Below are 24,760 nucleotides of genomic sequence, written 5' to 3'. Positions count from 1 at the left end.
CTTCTTTTTGACCCTTTCTCACTGGTTCAATCTGTCATTTCTTATTGCTATAATGATGTCCAATTTTTTTTCAAGTATTCAACCTCTTCTCTACTTTCTTCAACTTCTAAAGCCAATTCTATAACCCCATACAAGCTTCCAAGATTCTCTGTAGCTAGAAGTGAACTCTCTCTTCTTGGAAATCTCACTCTATGTCATCTTACCTCACACAGGTAACTTCCATTGTTACTGTTCTATTTTAACTGTAAAACTGTCTTTTATCTTGACTAAAATTAAGGTCCTTGAGGGCAGAACTGTGCCTTTTCATATGTTACTCCCAGAGTACCTGGTATTGCCTTCCATAGACAAGGTCCACAATAAGTATTTGTCAGATGGAATAATGAATTTTCTGCCTTTCCTCATGGTTGATAAAAATAAGTTTTCACAATTCCTGTGCGAGTTTCATGGCCTTTCAAAGTTGTGTCTTTTTATTTATTTGTAAAATAAGGAAGAAGAACATATTATTTTGGAGTGAAAGCTACAAGAGTATTCTAAATGCTGGGAAAATAAATAGTGGCATCAAATAATCCCATTGACCCAGACTTAATTCACACTGACCACATAAAATTTCTCTCTGAAAACTCTCCCTAATTTCTCTCCCAGCAGAGTTTCCATAATCAAGTGATCACTGTCTAAACAGAAAGGCAGCAAGGCAAAGCCCTTCCTCTGTTACTTCATATAAAGTAAATACAGACTTCTTAAGCACTCAAGCTAATCCTGGGGATATTTGTTTTGTGTGTCGATGTGACATAATGGAACTTTAGAGCATTGACCAAAATACATGGCCTTTAATTAACTGTATGATTTAGGGTGAATTTCTGAGCATCATTTCTTCAACTGTATAATGGAAATAAAAATAACATAGTTCACTAGAATGTGGGGTCAAATAATAAAGAAATGTATACAAAACTGCTTTGGTAACTGCAAATAGTGTACACAACATTATCGCTTAATTATTCCAGTAGCTTCCATATCAACTTGTCTCAATGAACAAAAGGACAGCACTAAGTTTCTGGCTTTTGAAGTTCTACTTGACACACCATTTAATGAAGCACACCTGAAGACAATTAATAGTAATGTCTTCCCTAATCAGCTGTGTCAAGGTGAATCTATTCAAACTGGTAAAGCATCCATGCTTCTAGAATTCTCTTCTTGTGCCCAGAGAATAAGATGGGGATTATAAGAACTCCTAAATGAGTTCAAACTGTTCTGCTCTATACACTGGAGTTGAAGTAGAACCCCCAAGAATATTTCAATAGCATATTCTTCATTATTTTGAAATTGTAACTACTAAATCACCTTAAATTCCTAACAGGATATATTGAACCATTAAACGAAAGAATTCCATTTTATTTCTTGGTATTGGACCTTCAGTACCACATAAACAAAAGTGTATTTAGTATGCAAAATATACCTGGGGTGCCAAAAAAAATGTATACAAGTGGACACTTTGGTCAACGTTACTCAAGATTAGTTCGCCATAATCAAAAGTGGACACTAATGGTAACCACTTTGAGCACCTCTTGTAATTGCAGAAGTCAAACAAGACTTGTTTTCATCTTTTTTTTTCTTTTTCTTTTTTCAGAAGAGAAAAACATTGGAGTTTTAACAAACTTCCTGTGTGGTTTCAAGCTACCAGGACACAGGCCCCTCCAACACCCTTAATCTTCTCTTCAGCTCTTCTGCTGAAGAATTTGGCCTTCACGATGACAGGCTGCTTTGGGAGCTTTCCCTTCCCCAGAACTTTGTAGTAGCCGATCGCACAACATCAATGATAGGAGCAGCTCCAGTCTTGTTTTTGGCAGCATTTACCCGTGTCTGCTCACAGACCAAGGTCCACAATTTATCAAGGTTGACAGTTGGGCAGAAGCTCTGGTTCCTCTTCAAGTGGTAATGTCTTATACCAACTTTCCCAAAGTTACTATTTGTCAAAGTTGATCCTGTGGTGATGCAAGCCACCAGCATTACCGCGGCCTCCTGTGTGCTTCCGGTGCTTGCCAATACGGCCATGGCCGTGGCTCACGTGGCTCCTAAGTTTCCGGGTCTTCCTCAGTCTGGATGGCATGTCGACAGCCAAGACGAAAAAGGCTGTTTTCATCTTTTGTTGTTGGTATATATTGAGTATTAAAATTTTTAATAGTTTTCCCTTTCTTAAAATGTATATACATTTTTTGGGCACTCTTTGTATGAAAAGCACCAAATGTACTAGAAAGTGTTATAGTGGTGCTAAATCACCTGTACATTTACCTTACATAGATTCAACTGCTATGCTTAAGGAATAGAGACAAGGGGGGTGTCGTGCGGGAGACCCTGCTCGCTGCGCCATTTGTCGTGCAGGGAGGCCTTCTCGCCGCGCCATCTTTCAGGCAGGGCGGCCTGCGGGGTCTCTGCTCCCGCTCCCCACACAAGAACGCAGGATATGGTGAGGCCGAAAAGGAACACCCACGGAGCCATAGGTAGGGTAGCCATACCACCACGGTCTCACTGGAGGCTGGGCCCACCGGAAGCCGACCTGCCGGCCGCTTTTCCGCCAACCGACCGACCAACGACTCTCCTCCACTCTCTCGACTCTGTTCCTCTCTCTCGGCTCTCCTCGGCTCTCCTCGGCTCCTCGGCAATCCTTCGTAGCCGCAGCAGTTATACCAGCGGCCAATCGGCTAACTGGCCACAGCCAACGGCTAATCAGCCACAGCCGACGGCCATTCACCACCCGAGCCAGCACCCCTCCACGTGAGGCCGAGAGCCTGTAAACTACTCTCTGGGGCTCTGTCCCCACAGGGGGAATCAGGGGGAAAGGGAGGAGGAACAAGGAAGGGAGGGTATGCAGACTGCTTTTACCAAAGATGGCTGCAAAATAACATCTCCCAGCCCACATGAAATGTGACCTCAATCAAGAGAGGAATCTTACTTCTTTATCCTTTTCAATCTAGGTCCTGTGACAGTTCTGACCAGTAGAAATCAGTAGTTCTATCCACAACCCTTCATTAGCCTGGAAGTTTCTGCTTCCTGCCCCTTGGAATGTTCACTGCAGGCAAAACCACATGCCATGTAAGTCTTACTATGCTAGGACTGTCATTTTATGAGGAAGCTCTATCTCATCACGTAAAGAGGCTGTATGGAGAGATTTGTTCCAGCCGTTCCAGACATGCGAGTGAAAATAACTATCTTGTACACTGAGCTAAGTAGAACCTTCAGATGACTCTAGTCCCACAGCCACCTAAGTTCAATTGTAGGAGACACCCTAAGTTAGAACTTCCCTGCTGAGTCCAGTCAACCCATAGAACTGTGAGATATAATGATAAATTATTTTAGACCCCTAGGTCTTTGATTTATTAGAGAGTAATAGATATTTGGAAGAGAGAGGGAGGGAGAAAGAGAAATACGTAATTCACACATTTTACCATCATTTTGCCTATTAATGTCAGTTGGAGTCTTCCACTGAGTTTGCATAGGCTGGGAAATGAGGACTAACTGTTTCAGTGCTACCTAGTTCCCATGTGCCTTTCATGCTGTGAGCATTTCATACTACATTGAGAGTGATCTATGAGTATTTAAAGATACTGGTTTTTTATAAAACATGGCTATGAATACACCCCAATCACTTTATCTGGTGCTGAACTGAAGAAACAGCTTCCCTTACACTGGAGGAAAAAGGCTCTCTGCTGAACTGATTGAGAAATGTAAGTCTCTGATGCAGTCTCTCAAGGAATTTTCAAGGTTAATTTTGACTTAACATGGCTTTTGCCTTATAGACTAACTTTAGAATCTTATGTCCATATATACTATATATTTTGACAATAATAATATTATTGATGATGATGATGACACGATGATAATAATGGTAATAAAGCAGGAGGACAAAGATCGAATGTCAACCAAAGAATAGATTTTGTTTATAAATAGGCTCTTGCTACCTTTAGAGATCTGAACATTAATGATTATTAACTTAGCCAATTCACTAATGTCTAAAACATTTTTATGCTTCCAGTGAATAAAGTATGACTTCGATTTGGCCCATCACCCAAATTGAAGGAAAAAAAAAAAAAAAAAAAAAAAAGAACCTACGCAGTTAAATCTAATATAAATAATAAAAGCCTTTAAGACTTCAAAAATAAAAGGTGCAGATTTCAAGTTAAAATTAGCTTTTAACCGGCCAAATCTTTTCAAGTTTTCTTTAGGAAAAAAAATCAAAGGCATTAACATCCTAAGAAATTGCCCTCCATAGTCAATGATCATTAATGTCCTTATATATTTTTCTTACTACTACAAGGAGACTCAACATCTTCCTAAATTTTATGAAAATATAAACTGGGATTCCTGCCTGCTCACCAGGGCTGTAAGATTCTGTGTTTGTAAAATGTCTTAATTCTCCTTCTGTGACTTCTGTTATGGTTGTCATGACTGTAGATAAAGGTAGTTTTATGAAATCTATGCTGAATGAATGATTCTTTTTTATATTAAGTGTTTAAATTATCTTAATTTTTATTACAAAAGTTTGTCAGGGAAAAATAACTGGAACATACAAATAAAGAATAAAAAGACAGCCATTAAACCATCAATAATCGCAAACACATTCATATTATTGCTATCAATACCTTGGTGTTTGTGGATCAGATTCTTTTCTTTTTCTGTAGAGATTTTTTTTTTTAAGCTGGAGATAAGTGTTATAATTTTGTAAACTCATTTTCTGGCTGAATGAATAATTCTAAGGTGGTCTCTATTTGACTCTAGGTTTCAGTCTTAAATGCCTCTCTTTTGACATATTTTTCACTTTTTGACATCACATATCAACTAGAAAAAGTAATTCAATAGCTCACATTGAAAATAGGTCAAGTAATACATAGTCAATCCTAAAACTCTGAGGAAGTGAGAAAATAAATACAGTTTAGTACACTGAAAAACAAAACAGAGTTTGAACATCAGGGCTAGTAGTAGAAAATTTTAAAAGGCAAAGGATAAGGATGGCTAGTAGGTTAGCAACATGGCAGGAATGACAATGAATGTCTAATTCAATGGTTCTCAAGCTGTAGTTCCCAACCAGTAGTATCAGCATCATCTGAGAAGTTTTTAGAAATGCAAATTCTTGTCTCATACAAACTTACTGAATCAGAATCTCTGGGGTGTGAAGCCCATCAGTCTATGCTTCAATAAGCCCTTCAGGTGACACTAATGCATGCTAAAATATCAATAACAGTACCCTAAGCCAATAGTTAAGAGAACCACGGTCCAGGTTGCACATTAGGGCTTTTACAACACACTGATGCCCAGACACCACCCCACTCCAAGTAATTTAGAGAATCCCCTGGATTGGTTGCTGAACATCTTTATTTTTCACAAGCTTCCCAGGTGATGCTAATAAACAACCCAAACTGAGAACTGTTGGTGTAACACGTGTCAATCCAACACAATGAGAGACAAACTGAGAAAGAACTTGGCTGATAATGTCAGTGTATTTGGTCATTGTGCCATTTACTTTATTTCACTTCACCAGATCAACCTGTTAAAAAGAGATAAGAAATGCTTGGAAAAGAAAGAATTTGTACACAAGGAAACCTGATGATTGCAATTATATATGGTAAACACCTTACTTGCCCAGGACTTAGATATAATAACTTAAAACTTACAGGTGCCAAAGGCCACCAAGCATAAAAGTAACAGTTCTATACCCCTCATAAGGTCAGGAAGTGTCACAGTACAACAGTATAAACAAGGCAACAGCTTACATTTACCAAAAATTTTCATACATATTATCTTAATCATAGCAACACTATTAAGTGGGTACTATAGCATTTATTGGACAGTAGTAATTACTATTTATAATGAGGACCTTGAGTCATTGGGAACACTAAGTCTTGTTCAAAATATTTTGCTTTAGATAAGAAATCAAATTAGGCAAAGACTTCTCACACAGAACTCATAAAGCACTAGCATAGTGCTTGCTTCGGCAGTACCTACACTAAAATTGGAATAATACAGAGAAGATTAGTATGTCCCCTGTGCAAAGACAACATGCAAGTTCGTAAAGCATTCCATATTTTTTTTAAAAAAAGAAAAAGCACCAGCATAGAAGAAAATTAGAATTAGATAAATAAGAAAACAAAAAAATGGAATAGGCAAGAGTTTTTTTTTTACCAAAAAAAAAAGCTTACAACAATCACTAATTATGTAAGAAAAAATAATTTTATTGAAGTCCAATTGATAAAGAATTTGTGCATCAAAAGTTAACATTTAGAGAGTAAAAAGACAAGACAGACTGAGAGATAATATTCAGTCTACAGCTCACATTGGACTCATATCCAAAGTATAAAAGAACACAAATCATTGAGAAAAAAATAAGCAACTTGATTTAAAAATGGGCAAAGGAGTTGAAGAAATATTCACAAAAAGAGGATATGCAAATGCCTGATAAACATATGAAAAAGTATTCAATGTTATTATGTTATTCCTCTCAAGGAGATTCAAATTAAATCCACAGTGTGATACCAAAACACTCCCACCAGAATGCTCAGAATTCTAAGTGTATGCCTACGCTATCACCCAGCAATTCAACTCCTGATATGTACCAAAAGAAGTGAATGCAATTGCTCACCAGAGGACAGGTTCAAGAAAGTTTCTTAGCAATTTTATTCATAATAGCTAAATTATGAATGGGGAAACTCAAATGTCCATCAACAGAAAAATGGATAAATAAATATTGGTATATACATATGTTGGGGCAGAGCCCCAGAAAGTAGTTTCCAGGCTCTCAGCCTCACATAGACAGGTGCTGGCTCAGGTAGTAAATGGCCATCAACTGTGATTGCATGGCCATCAGCTGTGGCTAGTTGGCCGTCAGCTGTAACCAGTGAGCCATTGGCCACTAATATAACTGCTGTGGCTGTGCTAGCAGAGAAAGAGAGAAAGAATGGGGCTAGCAAGAAGATGGTGGCTGGGCTGGCAAGTGTGGATTTGCGGACAGTGTGGATCCAGCCTCCATTGAGAGTATAGTGCCGCCAGAGAGAATATAGTGGTATGACTCCCCTACCTATGGCTCCGTGGGTGTTCCTTTTTGGCCTCACCATATCCTGCGTTCTTATGTGGGGAGCGGGAGCTGAGACCCCGCAGGCCGCCCTGCATGACAAATGGCGCAGCGAGCAGGGTCCCCCGCATGACAAATGGCGCAGCGAGCAGGGTCTCCCGCACGACAACATAAAATGGAATACTACACATTGATTTTTTAAAAAATAACTGCTTGAATATGCAATAACATGAATGAATTTTTTTTAATGTTTTCTTGAGCAATAGTGCAGATACAAAAGAGAACATATCTTACAAGTTCATGTATATGATGTTCAAGAACATGCAAAATTCATACATGATGAGAGTTCAGAATAATGGTTTCCTTGTATGACAGAAGAGGACGAAATGAGAAGGGCGACGAGCATTCTGAAATGTTGGACCTATTCTATGTCTTCATTGGAGGTGATTATACAAGTAGCATACAGACTAAGATTAGTGTACTATACGAGTGTGGGGGCAGAGCCCCAGAAAGTAGTTTACAGGCTCTCGGCCTCAAGTGGAGGGGTGCTGGCTCGGGTAGTAGATGGCCATCAGCTGTGGCTGATTGGCCGTCAGCTGTAGCCATTGAGCCATTGGCCACTAATATAACTGCTGCGGCTACGAAGGAGAGCTGAGGAGAGAGAGGAAAGGAGAAAAAATGGGGCTAGCAAGAAGATGGTGGCTGGGCTGGCAAGTGTGGATGGTGGTTTGCGGACAGTGTGGATCCAGCCTCCATTGAGAGTATAGTGCCGCCAGAGAGAATATAGTGGTATGACTCCCCTACCTATGGCTCCGTGGGTGTTCCTTTTTGGCCTCACCATATCCTGCGTTCTTGTACGGGGAGCGGGAGCAGAGACCCCCAAGGCCGCCCTGCACGACAAATGGCGCAGCGAGCAGGGTCTCCCGCATGACAATGATATAATATAGCTCAGTTAAAATAAAGAAGACAAGGAAAAGCATATTCTTAAAAGGCAAAATTTAAAATAATTCTACCAACAGTAGCTTTATTGCTTTTAGACTTTAAAATCAGTTTTACAAAAAAGAGTTCTCTTTAGGATTTTGTCTCATTATTCACCCCATGAATCATAACTCAAGTTAGTTTTATCAAGTTCTTAATAATTAGGAATTTTTTTAAAAAAAGCATAAAGAACACATCTTCCATCTCCCTTAACTATTTGTATAAATACACTCTGTCTGAAAAGACGTTATATTCTTCCACCTCACTGTAATCTCCTCTCTAGATTTTGGATGGTAAAATGTGTCTAAATAGAATAGCAATAACTGTGCCTCCAGTTACTTTATTATGATGAAGCCAAAGGAGATTTCAAATTCTGGGTATGCACAGTTTTAAACTGGATTAAATTAATCACCTTTGTAATCGAGTTCTCAGTATACAGATAGCCTCCTGCTTAAAATGGTTCAATTTACGATTTTTTGACTTTCCGATGGTTTGAAAGCAATGCACATTTACTAGAAACCATACTTCAACCTTTATTTTGATCTTCTCCCGGGCCAGCGATTACGAGGTACGATAGATACTCTTTTGATACTCTCCTGTGATGCTTGGCAGTTGCAGCGAGTCGCAGCTCGCAGTCACACACCCAATCACGGGGGAATCAACCATACTCTCCAGTGTACTGTTGCCTGCATTTTTCTTTTTCTTTCTTTTTTTTCTTTTTTTGGATATTGTGTTTTGTTCTTTCACATCCCATCGTGTCTACAAAATACCCATCTGTGTCTCCTGCTTCTGACAAGAAGAAGAGGAAGGTGAAACTCAAGATAATTGCCCAATAAAGGCTAATAGAAGAGTTCTGAGCATATTTAAGGTAGGCTAGGCTAAGCTATGATGTTCGGTTGGTTAGGTGCATTGAATGCATTTTGCATTTTCAACTTTTTTTTCAGCTTACGCTCAGGTTTATTGGGATATAACCCCATTGTAAGTGGAGGAGCATCTGTATATCTATATCTATATATACCGTGTCTCCCCGAAAATAAGACCTAGCCGGACCATCAGCTCTAATGTGTCTTTTGGAGCAGAAATGAATATAAGACCCAGTCTTTTATAAGACCTGGCCTTATAGTAAAATAAGACTGGGCCTTATATTCATTTTTGCTCCAAAAGACACATTAGAGCTGATGGTCCGGCTAGGTCTTATTTTTGGGGAAACACGGTAGTATGTGAATGTTGAATATATAACTTTAAATATTGATGTTGCTGCTCTCAGACTGGTCAAGGCAGAAGATGGCAAATCATTCTCTTAAATTGACACCAGCTGCTTCTTAACAATCACCACATGCATTCTTATCTTGCTGGCCAGTCAAAAGCAGCCTCCTCCTTAAAAGCAAACATCTGCTGCCCATTTGCAACAATTTCTACTTGAAAACAGGTTTATCAAAACAACTTATACTTTGCCAACAGTGAACATGTGCTTCCAGAAAAATTATCTTTATGCTTCAACTGTACTATGATTTCTAACTCTATATCCCCCAATACTTAAAAAGAAAAAAAAAAAAAGCAACTTTTTTTCATAGTATCTTTCCTTCAACGTCCTTCACAATGATAATTTTTCATTCTGGGCTTATTCTCCCCATACCTTCTAGAATGTGTGTTCACCTCTTCAGAGGGTAGGCACTAAACTTAGGAAAAAAGTGACACCAATCCTGATGCCTTCCCATCTGAGTTGAGCATGATTTTAGAAAATAACACTAAAGTATAGTATACTGGAATCTGGACTGCTTAGGTTTAGGAATTAAAATATAAGAACTCAATACATTAATGGTACTATTTCCATTATTATTATTATTATTATTATTATTATTACTTATATAAGTGTGGGGACAGAGCCAGGAGTGCAGTTTCCATGCTCTCAGCCTCACATGGAAAGGTGCTGGCTCAGGTAGTAAATGGCCATCAACTGTGATTGGATGGCCGTCAACTGTGATTGGATGGCCGTCAGCTGTAACCAGTGAGCCATTGGCCACTAATATAACTGCTGTGGATATGCTAGCATAAAATGGGCGCTAGCAAGAAGATGGTGGCTGAGCTAGTAAGCGCGGATTGCAGAGAGGTGCGGAGTACAGTGGTACCTCGGTTTTCGAACGTCTCCGTTGACTAATATTTTGGTTTATGAACTCTGTAAACCCGGAAGTAAATGCTTTGGTTCTCGAACATGACTCAGAAGCCGAACATATCCCACAGCTACCGCTGAGTGCAAGATCCTGAGGCCTAGCTGTCGGCTGTTTTCAAACATTTCAGAATTCATGGATTAGGCTTGAAAACCGAAGTACCACTGTATAGTGGTATGACTCCCCAATCTATGGCTCCATGGGTGTTCCTTTTTAGCCTCACCATATCCTGCATTCTTATGTGGGGAGCAGGACCAGAGACCCGCATGAGTCCCTGCATGACAATAAGGAAGGGAGCTATTCAAAATCCAGGGATGCTGGCTGGCATGCCTTGAGTCTAATTTATATATTTTACTTATATAAAATGAGAAAGATATTGGAGAGATTGAAATTCTAATTCAGAGTGTTTGCTTTTCTACAGTACTCAGAGAGAGCCAATAATTCAGTTAAAACAAATGCAACGTTGTTTATATTTCATTGACAGTTTTGAAGCTCCATTGCACCTTGAAATTTTATTATCTATAGAAGAAAACAAACTATAAGTTCATTCATGGAATCTCAATTTCTCCTGCATTTCCATCTCTATATTGTTAAGATGATAAACTTTCTCTACCAAGAGTTACCAAATAAACTCTAAATCACTGCTGTAAAGACAATATTTATCAAACCATCTATGTCTTCTGTAATTCATTCTCTATTTTAAAAGTCAGTATTTGTTTCAGGTTATAAGAAGTTCGGAGAAAAGTTCTTGAATCTAGGCTATGTCAAATTGCTCTAAGATTAAGGGATCTTCCCCCTTCTGGGAACGAAAAGAGATTTATCATTATAAATCTATGTGAATATCTTTTGCTTTCCCATCGTCTTCCAGGAAGAATTCTGAAAAGCCATTTTCTAGTTCAGCAGGGAAAGGATCATGTGTTCCTATTTCCATCTTGAGCTTATCATGGCATTTTTAGTGTTGTTTTCAAGAGTAATAAGGCTTATATAATGTCAATCAAAACCCACCGCCAGCAGGGAATGTGTTGGAAGCTGTTACATAATCAGCATGCCTGTTTCAGCACAACACAAGTGGCATTTTTCATGTCAATACTGAATTCACAACTTTAAATCTCAGATTTCCTGTGCCTCAGGTTACCATGGAAGCCAGGACTGTAGCAGTCTGAGCAGCCTGAGTCAAAACCCAAGTGTCTCATTGCCTAATGGAGTAATGAGTCATTCTACTCTCTCAGGTCCTTTCCCCTGAGCAATAGAATTATTGGGAGGAGGCATGAGGAAAGGGCAGAGCAGGACACTTCTGAAAGCTGCAGAAAAGACTGCAGAAACTCTCAGTCTATGCATGCACTCGGATTTTCTAAACTGACACTTACCTTCAAATTGAAACTTGAATGCTAATGTAGTACTTCTCAATAATCTGGACCTGTCCACCCCAGCCTCATTTACTAGAAGACGAGATGCCAACTGCACTGTACTCTGAGCTTATATTTCAGTTGATGTAAAATTATGTGTAGTACAGGTTTTTAATTATATTTCTAAATTAACATCAACTAAGACATTCTGGTGACCTGAGTCCTATGCTATCCTATAAATTTAAGACAGGAAAGACGTATTGGATGAACATGCCATCATCTTCTAATACGCTTTCTGCACAGTATATTCTTCAACCAAGTAAGATGTTAAATGATTTGGGTAATGGACCTTCTTGGGTTTCCTTAGAGCTTTCTCTCCCAGGCTTTAGTTAGCAGTTTTATGGCTATGAAATTATAGTATGGTAATTCCCTTAGTAGGTGCTGATGTGGGGATTAAAAAAGAATGTAAGTAAGCAGGAGGATAAGCACTGGTGATGAGGGGGAGAGGAGAACATGGAGAAGGAAGAAGATACAGAGAAAGAGGAGTGGGAAGTAAAAGAAAAAAGGAAGAGGAGAAAACACATGGAAGAAGATAGCAAGGAAGAAAGGAAGAAAAGGAAAGAGGAGGAACAGGAGGCATCCTTTTATAGCTTTTTGTTTGCTTGGTATTTTCAAGCATCTGTTATAGTATAGCTTTTTTTTTCTCCCCGCTTGTATTATAGCATGGAGCTTCAATTACTCAAAAAGTATTTTAGAACTTCTCGAAATCTTATGATATCCTATGACGAAAGACTCTAAATAACTATTTCTATTTGTCATATGGAACAAAAAGTTGTTTAGAGTTTGATTCTGTGGCCCCCCCTACCCTTGTCCATGCAAGTGATTTTAACCACGATGCTTTTCATTACTTGAAAAATTCTCCACCTATAGTATGTATTCTCTTTTACTATTTACTAGGCTTTTACCTAAAAAAAAAAAATATATATTTTTCAACTCATATCTCAAAGGAATTATGGAACTGAACTAAAAACAGAAGGAACAGACTTTTAACATATAGATAGATATTGATATTGATACACACACACACAAACTGCACTTCACTGATTCTAAAGTGCCATGGATCATTAGATGCACCATTATTTTATATACTACTAAGAAAATAAAAAATACTGCTCATTATGTTAAAATATAACGTCAATTACAAGATGTGCCCTGACTTTCGACCTTACTCCAACCATAAGAACGCATGTAGATGATGTATTACAGAATTGTACACTTGAAACCTATGTAATTTCACTAACCATTGTCACCCCAATAAATTTAATAAATAAATAAACAAATAAATAATAAAATGCAAAGCAGAAAAAGACAAAGCCTAATTGAGAGACAGTGTACAAAATAACTGACCAGTATTCTTCAAAGATGTCAAGTCATAAAAGGCTGAGAAATGGTTACACACTCGAGGAGAATAATAAGAAATGAAATAACAACTAAATGCAATGTAAGATTCTGAATGTGATCCTGGAACAGATATAAGTTAGTAGAAAAATTGGCAAAATTCTAATAAGTTCTGACGTTTAGTTAATGACATTATACCAGTGTTATTTTCTTGTTCATAATAATTGATCTATGGTTTTCTAAGACATTAACATTAGAGGAAGTGGGGTGAAGGAAAAAGAATTATACACACACACACACACACACACACACACATATATCTTGGAATTATTTTTGCAAATTTTCTATAAATCTAAAATTAAATAATAAAACAAAAACTGAAAAAAAAATGTGTATTTTAAAATCACTTAGAGCAGCCGGATGGCTCAGTTGTTTAGAGTGCGAGTTCTCAAAAACAAGGTTGCCGGATTGTAAACAGCAACTGGATTTGGAGCTGAGCTGCGCCCTCCACAATTAGATTGAAGGATAACTTGGAGCTGATGGGCCCTGGAGAAACACACTGTCCCCCAATATTCCCCAATAAAATTTATTTTAAAAAAATCATTTAGAACCAGTAACTTAGAGTTCTGTATAATTACACAATTATTTCCAGATATTTACACATTTGAATATTTTATATTTTGTTCATTATTTGAAGAACAACATGGTGTGGTAGAAATGGCCCTCAACTGGGTGTATAATCCAAGTTCCAGCTTTGATTCTGATCAAATTCACAAGACACATCCTATAATTCCTCAAAATAATCAACTGGTTCTCCGTTTTTTTAATCTGCAAGATGAGATTTTTAGACTCAGTAGTTCTTAATAGTCATTATACCTCTAACATTCTCAGTATCTGTGTTAATAACTAAGAAGAATATATTAAAAAAAAAATGCTGCCTTTACTAAAAATCAGCCAAAGCAATTAATATTTTTTGAAAGGTGCATATATGCCTACACACATTTTGTCACAAGCAGAGTTCTCTCTATACATAATGAGTGTAGAATAAGCTACATCCTGGTGAAAACTGTTACCGGACAGGGGTGTGCCTCCCTATACACATAGAGGCCAAAATCATGACACCGGTTTTGAGAAAGGAAAGAGCCATGCTGAGTCAGTCTGCAGGAGACCAGATGTACCCATCAAATCTGTCTCCCTGATCTAGGGTTAGGGAGAGTTTTAAGGGTTAAGAGGAACAGCTATGGGGAAGCACCAGCAGGACAGGTTTGAATTGGAGGACCTTGGAGCTTAGACATTTATGGTAAGGGACATCAATGCAGAATCTTCCTGGATAACGGATCCCTGGCTTCTGAAAGCATTCTGGTGTTCAAGTTCCAGTTATGTCCTGGACCTTTGGTTCTGTGGGGGGCGGGGAGCGGTTACTTTGTTCCTGTGCAGCTGGAGGTCAGAGTTCTCTCTGCCCTTGGTTTGGCTGCATGGCTTGCAATTTTGGTCTGTTGTCTTTGAAAAGCAATTCAGTATCTTATTAGGCCCATTTTGAGCTGGTTCTGCTGTTATAAAACCGCGTCTACTCTCCTCTGTGTTCACTGAGTGCTTAATTTATCCGTAGCACATAAAGATGCCAGGCATTATTACTGTGGAATAAAACTCAGCAGTTTTTAGTAAGACTAGCACTCTTCTAAACTACCATCTCAGAGAAGGAATCAAGCAGGCAGAAACGTGAGTGGAGATAAATCTTTTATTAGCTGTTCACCCTTACCAGAGTCCCAATTCTAGTCTTCTGTCAATCTGTATTAATTGATTAAAAGAAGTCACTAAAATAATGTGTGGGTGGTATCACAGAAGAACGGTCCTGGAAAGGGACAGAAAGCCCATCTATAGGATGCCTTTCTAGATTCTCTGTAGAATCCAACCCCGAGAAATAATGAGAAACCAGAAGCCTGGTTTTCCCTTGGATTCTTCAGCAAAGGGGAGATGATGAGAGAACTTTGTAAGGGTCATCGTGTAAGCTAGGCTAAGAATTGACCTTTCTAATAACAGTCTTTGTGAAAAAGGCACACAGTGTAGGAGATGGATTGCAGCATATTAATCCTCCATATTAGAAAGGAAGAACAACAACAAAAATAACCTTCTTTGTCATCCTCTAAGGCACAGACATGCTGTCAAAGCTGACCAGACAAGGAATTTAGTCCAAAACAATAAGTCATTAAACTTAAAAGCAAAGCACAGGATACAAACCTCCTGGAAATGCTATGAGCAGGATGGTGTGGGAAACTCCTGCTGGGGAAAAAATTGCCACTTTCTCTTCCAGTGATTAATAAAGCATTCTAGGGAGTGGTAGATTGTGTATTGTCATTTCAATGTGTGCTGAATAAAGAAGGGTAAGAATTGGCTGAGTAGGGAAGACAGTTTCCCAGTCAAGGGTGTGGTGTCAGAGAAGACCCAAGGGCTATGGAGGGATTAAACCCATTGATGTGTAAATTGAGGTGGCTGATTTAATCTGAATCAGGAATTGTGAGCGAAGTACGTTGACCCTGCTAGTCTGCTCCTTTCTAGGATTCCCTTGCTTTTGGGAAGATGAGCACCGCCCTGGGTGGAACCACAAAGACTTCCTGTGAGTAACCAAATGAGACAGTGTTTTCTGCATCCTTCTCACTGAAGGTGGGGATGTAGGCAGTGCTTGAACTGATTTAGGCCTAAGGCTACCTCTTGTAGTAAATCAGTCATCATAAATGGATTTTCTAGGAGTTACGGCCTTCTAGAGGCTAGATAAGGAGGTAGTTTCTATCCTATTTATGGATCCCCTTTGTGAAAGAGGCTCCTGGAATAGACATCTCTATGGCACCTCATTTTAAGGCATTTAATTCTCTTTTATTCTAGGTTGTGTGTGCGCTTCGTCTTCATTGGTTTGAGTGTACTGGGGGACTGGAGGAAGGAGAAGGAATAAAGGTGATGTGAGGGAAGGCTGAGATGGAAAGAAGGAACTGGCAGGAGTGGTGGAAACAATTAAGGAGCACCAGAAGAATCACTGCTGAAAGCTTTCCTCCACTTTCCATCTGTGGAGTTTTGTACATGCTGCCATGATCTAGATAAACAAAGATCAGTTGGTGAAAAACTAGGCCAACACCTTCCTAAATTCAACCTTGGTTCAGTGAGGCTTAAAATGAGGAGAAAAGGAAATATTATGCAATAGTTCTTAGTGTTATCTCCAGACTAGCAGCATTGACAACCTGGGAACTTGTTAGAAATGCAGATTGTCAGGTCTCCTCATAGGCATACCTAATTTGAAATCTGAGGGTGGGGCCCAGCAATCTGTGTTTTAACAAGCCCTATAGGTTAGTCTAATGCAATTTCAAACTTGAAAACTACCACTCTTTAGAACGAGCATGGGAAATTTAGGAGAAATGGCTTACTAGGCAAAGTTTGTGCTGTTTGCATGCTGGTTTGGGGTACTTGAGGGATAGGGTATGGACATAGGAAAATGCAAGACAAGAACCAAGTTTTCCAGAAGCTCTAATGGGGTCTGCAATGCCAATGAAAACAACTCTGGACCTTGTATAGGACTCAGCCTGGATAGGAGATTCTAGGACTTGTTTTAAAAATGCAAATCTTGGTTTCCTAGTTTAGAGTAGAATCTGCCAGTTCAATTCTTTGTCTTCTCATCTGCTTCTGGAAACAGGACAGGAAGAAGGAATGTGATAAGGAGAAATAAAAACAACAACAACAAAACTTCCACATCTGATTTGTGTCTGAAAATCTGGACCACTCCGGAAGCTATCCTGAGTCAATGCCAAGAACTCCCACTCTTAAAAGATATTTCTTGTTATTTATAAATCATCTCATTATATTTCTGATGTCATGTTTAGAAAACAATAGACATTTAAATCACATAAATCCTTTGCATCCTCTGCTTTCCTGGCCTGCTGGGAATTTTGAAATACAAAAGATGACACACTCTCCTATTAGTAACATGTGAAAATAAGTGACTGAGTCCAACTAGAGTCCCAAAGCCATTGTGTAGAATTCAGTTTAAAGGCTCAGCAAGCCTTAGAAATATGAGTGGTAGACAAGAGTGAATGTCAGAGTATGATCAGAGAAAACCAAAGGAAGAATCAATTAAAACTATTATTATGATTGATAATTAGATACATATTATAATAAAATCATACACAATCAAATTTTAAAAACAACAAAGAGGGAGATGTCAAGTAGATGACAAATTAAGTGGTCCAATGCCAAAGAAAAACAATTCCATTTCAATGTTACACCATAGTTTCTCCATCCTGGAGTCGAGGGATGGAAAATCCATCCCCTGGATCCCCTGCCTCTCCCCAGCCTGAGGCAGACATCGCCATCAGAGCCAGAACTCCTCCCCGAGGAGCACAGCAGCCTCAGAGCTCTCAGCAGCAGTAGCCAGCAGCCACTACCAACGGATCAGAGTTGTTGTTTTGCCATTTTTAACTGCCTGGAATGGGCCTGGGCTGGCAAGTTCCTTCTGCTCTCAGCTCTGCCTATTTTGCTTTGCCACAGGAAGCCTCTGCCATACAATGTCCCCAAATCTACCTGCTCTAATTAGTATTTACTATTATAATTCCAGAATAGACCAAGAAGTAATTATATGAAACATTTCATTTCATCTCCTTGTCAATGTTTCATATACACAAATACATTTCCAAGTTCAACTGTTACAGATACCAGGACCCGAAAGAACCCAAGCAGCACTCAGCGAGTTAGGAGAGTCAGCTTTATTACGCCGGCGGGCTCAGTGGGATCCTTCTCAAAAGACTGAGCCCCTAGCAAGGTTTTGAGTAGATTTTTATGGGTTGGGGACTTCCTTGAGTTGGGGAAGTGGTAGGTGTCGTCTGGTGATTGGCTTGGGGTGTGGCTTGGAGGGGGTTATCCGGCAGTGGGCTGGGGCTTAGGCTGGGGACTTCTCTCTCTGCACGGGCCACCATTTTAGGTCAGTTCCACGTGGCAGGGAACCATTTTAGGTGAGTTTCTCCATCACAACAAAGCAGAGTTGGGTATGGGAGTCAATGAAACTAGAAATGATAGAAGAAAACTATGCAGTTCTGAAAAATGAATGCTACATGTATAGATCATATAAGCATATCCCAAAATATGGGGCATTTTCAAGTGGTACATGGTAAATATATATTTTTTTAAATTACAGTTTCTTTTAAAATTGCAATGATTATTTTTAAAGCATAATATAAAAAATGTAACTTAACATCAAATCTCTGAATGCATGGGTATAATTGCTATATAAAAGACAGGTTTAAAACAAAGAAAATAATTTAAATTAGCTTAGAGAAAAATATTAAGTCAATAATAGTATAAGCAGCAAAAGTCGTGAAAGTGGCATGTTACTGGCTGACATCCAAGAAACACTGTTAAAGAAATGTGTATACATGTGCTAGGTCTCACTTAATTTCACTGCTGATTAACTGTGCCTTAAGAAGAGAGCAAGTAACTGCCCAACAAGACAGCACAAACATTTCTAACTGCCCCCAAATTAAGGGTGAAGTTACCCTTGCCTTCTAACAAATGTCTTAAACGGAAATTTATAATTTAAAAACAACTCATGAACTTAGCTAAAACTTGAGAGGCAGAAAAGCCTAGCCCTTTATCTGACCCATAAGCTACAATTAACCTGGTTATGTCCTCAGTCACAACAAACTAATGTCACTACCAATTAACTTTCCTAGATAGTTTTTCAATTAGCACTAACAGTTCAAACTCCCTAAAAACAACAGCACAAAATAGACTGTTTCCAAGAGTATTAATTTACTCTGACAACTGAAAACAACAACAAAATCCCAAGGAAAAAAAAAATTCCATTCCATTTTATCTTTGCCACTTGTAACACGGTCCCTCCTCAGAGGTTTCATTTATTTGACATGTTTAGAGAAGCCATTTTTATTATCCCATATCCGAATTATATTCATTTTTTTGTTTTGTTCCTGCTTTAGAATAGCACCATGTTTCCGTCTGTCAGAAGCATTTGTCATTGAGTGGTGAGATTACACTGCAAGAGATGTGGTAAGCAGCAGTTTGTCACCACTTGCCACATTAAATAAACCTCAAGATAAACACTAGGTTATAGGGCAGGTAAGCAAGGCTTTTCCCCTCCTCCTTAAACCATGCACTAATTTGTACAAGTAAAACTAGCCCAGATCTTCAATTTCAGTGATAAAAAAAAAAAAAAAAATCTAATCAATAAAAACATATGAATTACAAAAAGCCACCTGAAAATTATATTTAATTTGAGCCATAAAAATTTTATTTTCTTTTAAAAAAAAAAAGATTTAAAAAAATATCTACTATCAACCATATCATGAAATTTCCAGGTAAGTAGGTATGTAAAACAAGTGATTGTGGGTCTTTCTATTTTCTGGAGTCCCTTCTTTCATCTATTCCAGACTATTTCCTGTTTCTCTTCCTCCTCTTCCCTTCAGCAATGTGAGAGTCCAGTGGAAGGTCTTGGGGCCCACTTTAGCCCCAACCTGAGGCATTGATAAAAATTTAAGGAAAAGCATGATGAATTGTAATTGGGAGTCTCAGAGTTAGAAAATCTGCAAGGCAGAAAAATAGCGAACTCCAAATAGTGACATTTCAGGGGAAGAGGGAACATTGGCACGTGGAGAGGTAGATTTCACATGCTTAAAAAATGGCTTCTTGGGCCACACAGGCCTGGGGGAAAAAAAGCATACCTTCCACCTTTAATGCACTAGAAATACATATCTAATAGCATGAACATTGAAATACATGACAAAACTCATTTGTATGGAAAACACCAGGTTTGTAGAACTTGGGATATTAAACATGGCAAGGAGGAAAGGAATAAAGCTGATGGTAATTATAGCTACTATATATAATTTAACCTCCAGTTTACAGATTAGAAAACTGAGCTGCAAGGATGTTTTTATGATATTCAAGTCACCCACCTGACTACAAACCCCAGCTTTATTTCCCCCATTTTACCACAATTTGTTTCTCCAAAGATCTATGGTAGATCCAACAAATGTAGCATTTGAATGCACCTTGTGTCTTCAAATTCCATTTGATATCCATCAACGGCCAGGTTGAGCATTTAAACCAAAAAGGAGCTGCCACTCTGCAAATTCAGACCAAATGGATTATGAATACTTTATAAACTGCCCCAGATACTGATTTTAATTTGGAAAGTTTGTTTTACACATCAGTAGCATCGTTATAAGCTTGTTTTAACACCAATCTATACTTAAATTGTATTATGTAACAACATAGAAAAAATGCTGCATTAGAACTCTGAGAATTTAGGCATTCGTACATCTTCCCCTCTAGGAGTTAGAAACCAAACAGATGAACGATCAAATTAAAGCAGCACAGGTATTATGCATTCTAAATGGACACTCACTCTTCTCATAAATACTGAAACTAAAGGTTGTTTCTTGTGCTAGAATACATAGTAGGCAATTAGTTCTGTTTATAGATTGGATGACAGGAGAGTTCAACAAGCTAACATCAAATACTTTCCTAGTCCTCTAATTTGCAATTTGGAAAACCAGAAGTAACAATGTTCCTTTAGAAATCAAAGGATGATGCTGGCCTTAGAACTCCCTAGATTCTAGCCTTTAAAGCTATTTTCTTCAGAGAAATCTGAGACAGACACTACAACTGCACATCTGATGGGTCAGAGTACTTTCTCTTTCTTTTATAACTTTATTAAAGAATGAAGGGCCCAACTTTATGGGAGATAGGGACCCTTCACACTTTATTGAAAGGTCAAAGCTGTGCTAAAAATGGCCAGTGAACCCAATAAATTCCTGACTTGGAGGTCCTCTTTTTCTGTGTTTTATAATCTCATTTAAAAATAAAATGGCTAAGCCTTCTTTTTTTGGTCTATTATTTATTAGATTTCAATATAGAAGTGTGCTTTTCATTAAAATTTTGTCACAAACCACCCCATACTGTGCCTTTCTCTTGCAAAGACATTTTTAGTTTCTCTCTCCTTTTTTGAAAAAATAAGTAATTTTTGGCTCTGTTCTTTCTTGTTGTTGATCTGTCTCTGTATCTTTAAAAAAAAAAAAAAAACAACCAATGGAACTACTTCCTTTTCACTCTGTGTTAAAGAAATATGCAACAAGTATACATTTATTATTTATTTATTTATTTATTTATTTATTCATTTATTCATTTATTTATTTATTTAGGAGAAAGTCATATTCCTTCAAAAAGGAGGATTTCAGATATTGAATTTGTGAATACTTATGATAAAAAACAATATTTTTAGGTGAACAACTCACAACATAAAAATTGATATAAACATATATGATATAAAAAATGTTTTTACTTTGATATTGAAAGATCTAGCCAACACTATAAAACACGTCCCTTAAAGATTATACAAGTAAGCAAGAAAACTTTTTAATCAACACTAAGGTTGTGAGTTGTTAATGAGACATATGGGTTGCTTTTGAAGGAAGACAGTACTGGGATTAGCTACTTACATATTAATAAGTGGATTTCTGCATAAGGTAAACTTAGGAAGAGAGTAAATTCAGAAAACATAACCACAGCCCAAAATCTCAACTTCAAATAAACTGGAAATATAATATTCAAGACCTCTTTCTGAGCGTAGATCTTAGCACTTCAAATACCCCAGAACACAATCTTAATAACAGATATAAATTACATTTACTTTGAACTATTGGATGGCAACATTATACTCAATTTCTTTATACTTGATCATGAACCTCAGCTCATGTAATCAAACAAAAAAGACCAGTGAGAGACATGCTCAGCAAGTGGTGGGAACCAAGACGGCCGAATTTCCATTTTCCTTTGTCTGTATTTTATAAAATCATGCAAATTCCATGCACAATTAGTTAGAATTGGGGCTGCAATCTGATAGCTTGATGACAGAGCCAAATTAACTTGAAACAAAGTAAAATAGTAATTTGTGAAAATCATGCACACTGATATGTAAAAGGCAGGAGGACAAGATAGTGTGGGAGAGGCCTCTGAGCTTGGCAATACATTTCCAATCAAACCTTATTTCTCCACATCAGCTATTTTCTTTTAACTTATGAGTAATGAGCCCGGAACAAAGAATGAGAAGCCAGCTCAAAAGAGAAGGGAGGATGCTTTTTCCTCTGTCATGGAAAAAAAACACAAGAGGAAAGATGGGGGAAGATAAGAGACATTGAGTGATGGAGGTAGGAAAGCAAGGGAACTCATGTCAAATATCTTCCTTCCTTTCAGGAAATCCAAAGAGATTATCTTTTGAGCACAGAGGATTGTCATGATTTTATGAACCTGGAAAATATAGAAATGTTTGAAACAGCTGTAATGGAGAAGTGGGTTGCTTGGGTTATTCTACTCACATGAGTTGGGTTTGTCTTGCCCAGTCTCTGGGACCAATGCTGCTTTCAGTGTTCCATAGCTGTAGCTCCAAAGCTTAATCAGGAATGATAAATATGTGGCAATGTGCTACCACTCCTTTCTTATTTCATTCTCATGACAGACATTATTAATCAAATATGACATCCTTTCTGACTGAGCTGATACAGAGCCTCAGAATCCTTCCCAGTGCTCCAAGCAGTCATTATTAATTTATCAAAGGAAATACTTGAGGTGAAATCTAGTCACCACTATTGAGCAAAGCACAAGTCTTACTGTGGACTTGATTTACCCATAACAGGGTTCCTGCTTCTGCAACCATGGTGATTTAGCTACTAGATACCCCAGTCCTACAAGGACTGGATTTTTTGCCCCAGAACTTCAATGCTTTTTTTATGTATAGGGATCTGATACCTGCTCCCAGACCTCCTAGACAGCAAGCATGAGTTCAGAGCTGGCCCATTCAGGACAACTATAGACCATGACAGTGGGGGCTCTAAACTTCCACCCCTCTAATCAACATCCTCAAGACTCATTCCTCAACTGACTACCACTGATACACAGAGAAACTGATGTCTGTTTGTGGTTGATGGGCTACACTGATTCACTACATACAGGAGGAAGATACACTCAATTTGAACAGTTTGCTGGTGACTTGGCATAAAATGACAGACCCAGTAAATCAATAGGTCATCCTTAGTCTTTCAATGACTTCTAAGTGTGAGGACTATAGACTGATACAGCAGGTTCTCCTGGCCTCAGGTCTTCCTAAAACATTCTCCTTAAAACAGGCTTTGCAATAGCCATGAGGCACAGGAAATGTCTCTAGGACTGTTAGAAGTTACCTCTCCCCAAATTGCAGCCACTCCCTGCAATGGAGGCCCTGAAGTCTAGAGGCAGTCCAGGGTGTAAGTTTGGAACAAGGGTCTTATCCCCTAGAAATTCCTGTTCACTGAGCAAGTATCTCTCTCTGAAATAATGAACCTACCAAAACCACATCTGCCAACGTATACCTACTATGGTACTGTCTATATCTCCAAGTCTTTCTGGACTTGCTGGTTCATTGATGGGACCAATCTTTGGCCTCGGAGGGGTTATTCTTACTTTGATGAAAGATTCTAGAATCCCAGTGTATAAGCCCTTTCAAGTCCAATGAAACCTTGGATTCAATTGTTTCTTCTGAATTGTGGGATCTTGATCCAGGCATTCCCCATTTGCCATGTTCCATCATTGAAGAGATTGGTGGAAGAATCATCTCTCCTGGACCAAGAGAGATAGTGGTCCCTAATGAGTATGCAGTGTCTGCAGGCTAAGTGAGGACTCCAAGGTAGGTCATTCCAGTAGCCTAAAATGACAGAACCTCACCTTGCTATGGGCCAAGTCCAAGAACCCCGTACCCTAATTAGACTCTGACTCTTATTTCAGCCTGGACCCAAGTTTTCAACAGTTAGATTTTTCAGAATTCAAGACAGCAAGAGCCGGTATGTCTCTTACTGCCAATAGTTGTGCTGAGGTGACAACCCCAGAGGTGCTCAAGAAAAGACAATAGGTACAAATATGATAGAAAAATATTGTTTTTGTCCTTAAATGCTTGAGTTGAAATCACAACTCCACCATGTACTAACTCTGTGAACTTTACCAAGTTGTTTGATTTCTCTAGGCTTCAGTTAAACACGGGTAAAGTGGAAAAATAATAAAAATATTATTTATTAGGGTTGTCGAAAAGCTTAGAGGTAACATGTGTTGAGTGCTGGTCACATGGCAGGCACTCTCAACAATCATACCTATTATAGTAGTCTCTTACTGAAGTGTAAAATAAACATATAAGCATATTTAAAGCATAAAGCATGTCACACAGTAGGCACTCAAAAAACATTATATAGTGTATATCATATATATGATAATAAGCCAATGATGTTTGTTACCATGGATAAGGGAATATTTTTTAAAAGGAAGCTAGTTCACCAGGCAATCAGCTTGCCCAAGCATCAGCATTGCTTTTTATTCACTGTTAGTCGGATGCTTCAACTGAAACTAGCAGTGACCTACAATCATTTTATAAACTATTTCTGAAAATCCATCAAATCCACTTAAACTGTTATTTTGGAGCTGTAAGTAATATTTGAACATTTATAGGAAACTGGGTAACAAAACTCTGCCTTTGAATAAAAGAAATTCTTCAGAAAGTGGGTGTTCTGCAGTAGCAAAGTAATGTCCTTATTTTAAAGAATCTCGTCTACTAAATGATGATGTATCATTTCTATGCTGAATTATAGAGTTTAAAATTTCAAATTTAGATATACAAAGACTATTTTTGAAAAGTCAATTCCCTTTTTAGGGACCCCACTTGAGTTTGGATTCTAGATTCTACAAAGGAAAAAAAAAAAAAAAAAACATTCAGGAAACAAAGTGAACACTTTGGTCTTGGT

The 24,760-nt window shown here is 38.2% G+C and overlaps 1 protein-coding gene, 1 non-coding gene and 1 pseudogene across 5 annotated transcripts in view; 1 reads left to right on the top strand and 2 right to left on the bottom strand.

The window, feature by feature from the left end:
* The window catches only part of MACROD2 (mono-ADP ribosylhydrolase 2), a 2,106,080-nt gene that overhangs the window by 1,123,130 nt on the left and 958,190 nt on the right, over window positions 1-24,760 (bottom strand). The gene's annotated exons all lie outside the window — the stretch shown is intronic.
* On the bottom strand, window positions 1,629-2,106 carry LOC109458414 (large ribosomal subunit protein uL15; annotated as a pseudogene).
* On the top strand, window positions 5,972-6,078 carry LOC141568331 (U6 spliceosomal RNA). Its single transcript, XR_012491482.1, has one exon. It is a non-coding gene; the product is annotated as a U6 spliceosomal RNA (small nuclear RNA).

Source organism: Rhinolophus sinicus, linkage group LG13 (assembly GCF_036562045.2).
Source record: "Rhinolophus sinicus isolate RSC01 linkage group LG13, ASM3656204v1, whole genome shotgun sequence".
Classification (NCBI taxonomy): Eukaryota; Metazoa; Chordata; class Mammalia; order Chiroptera; family Rhinolophidae; genus Rhinolophus; species Rhinolophus sinicus.
This window is presented reverse-complemented; position numbering and strand designations above follow the sequence as displayed.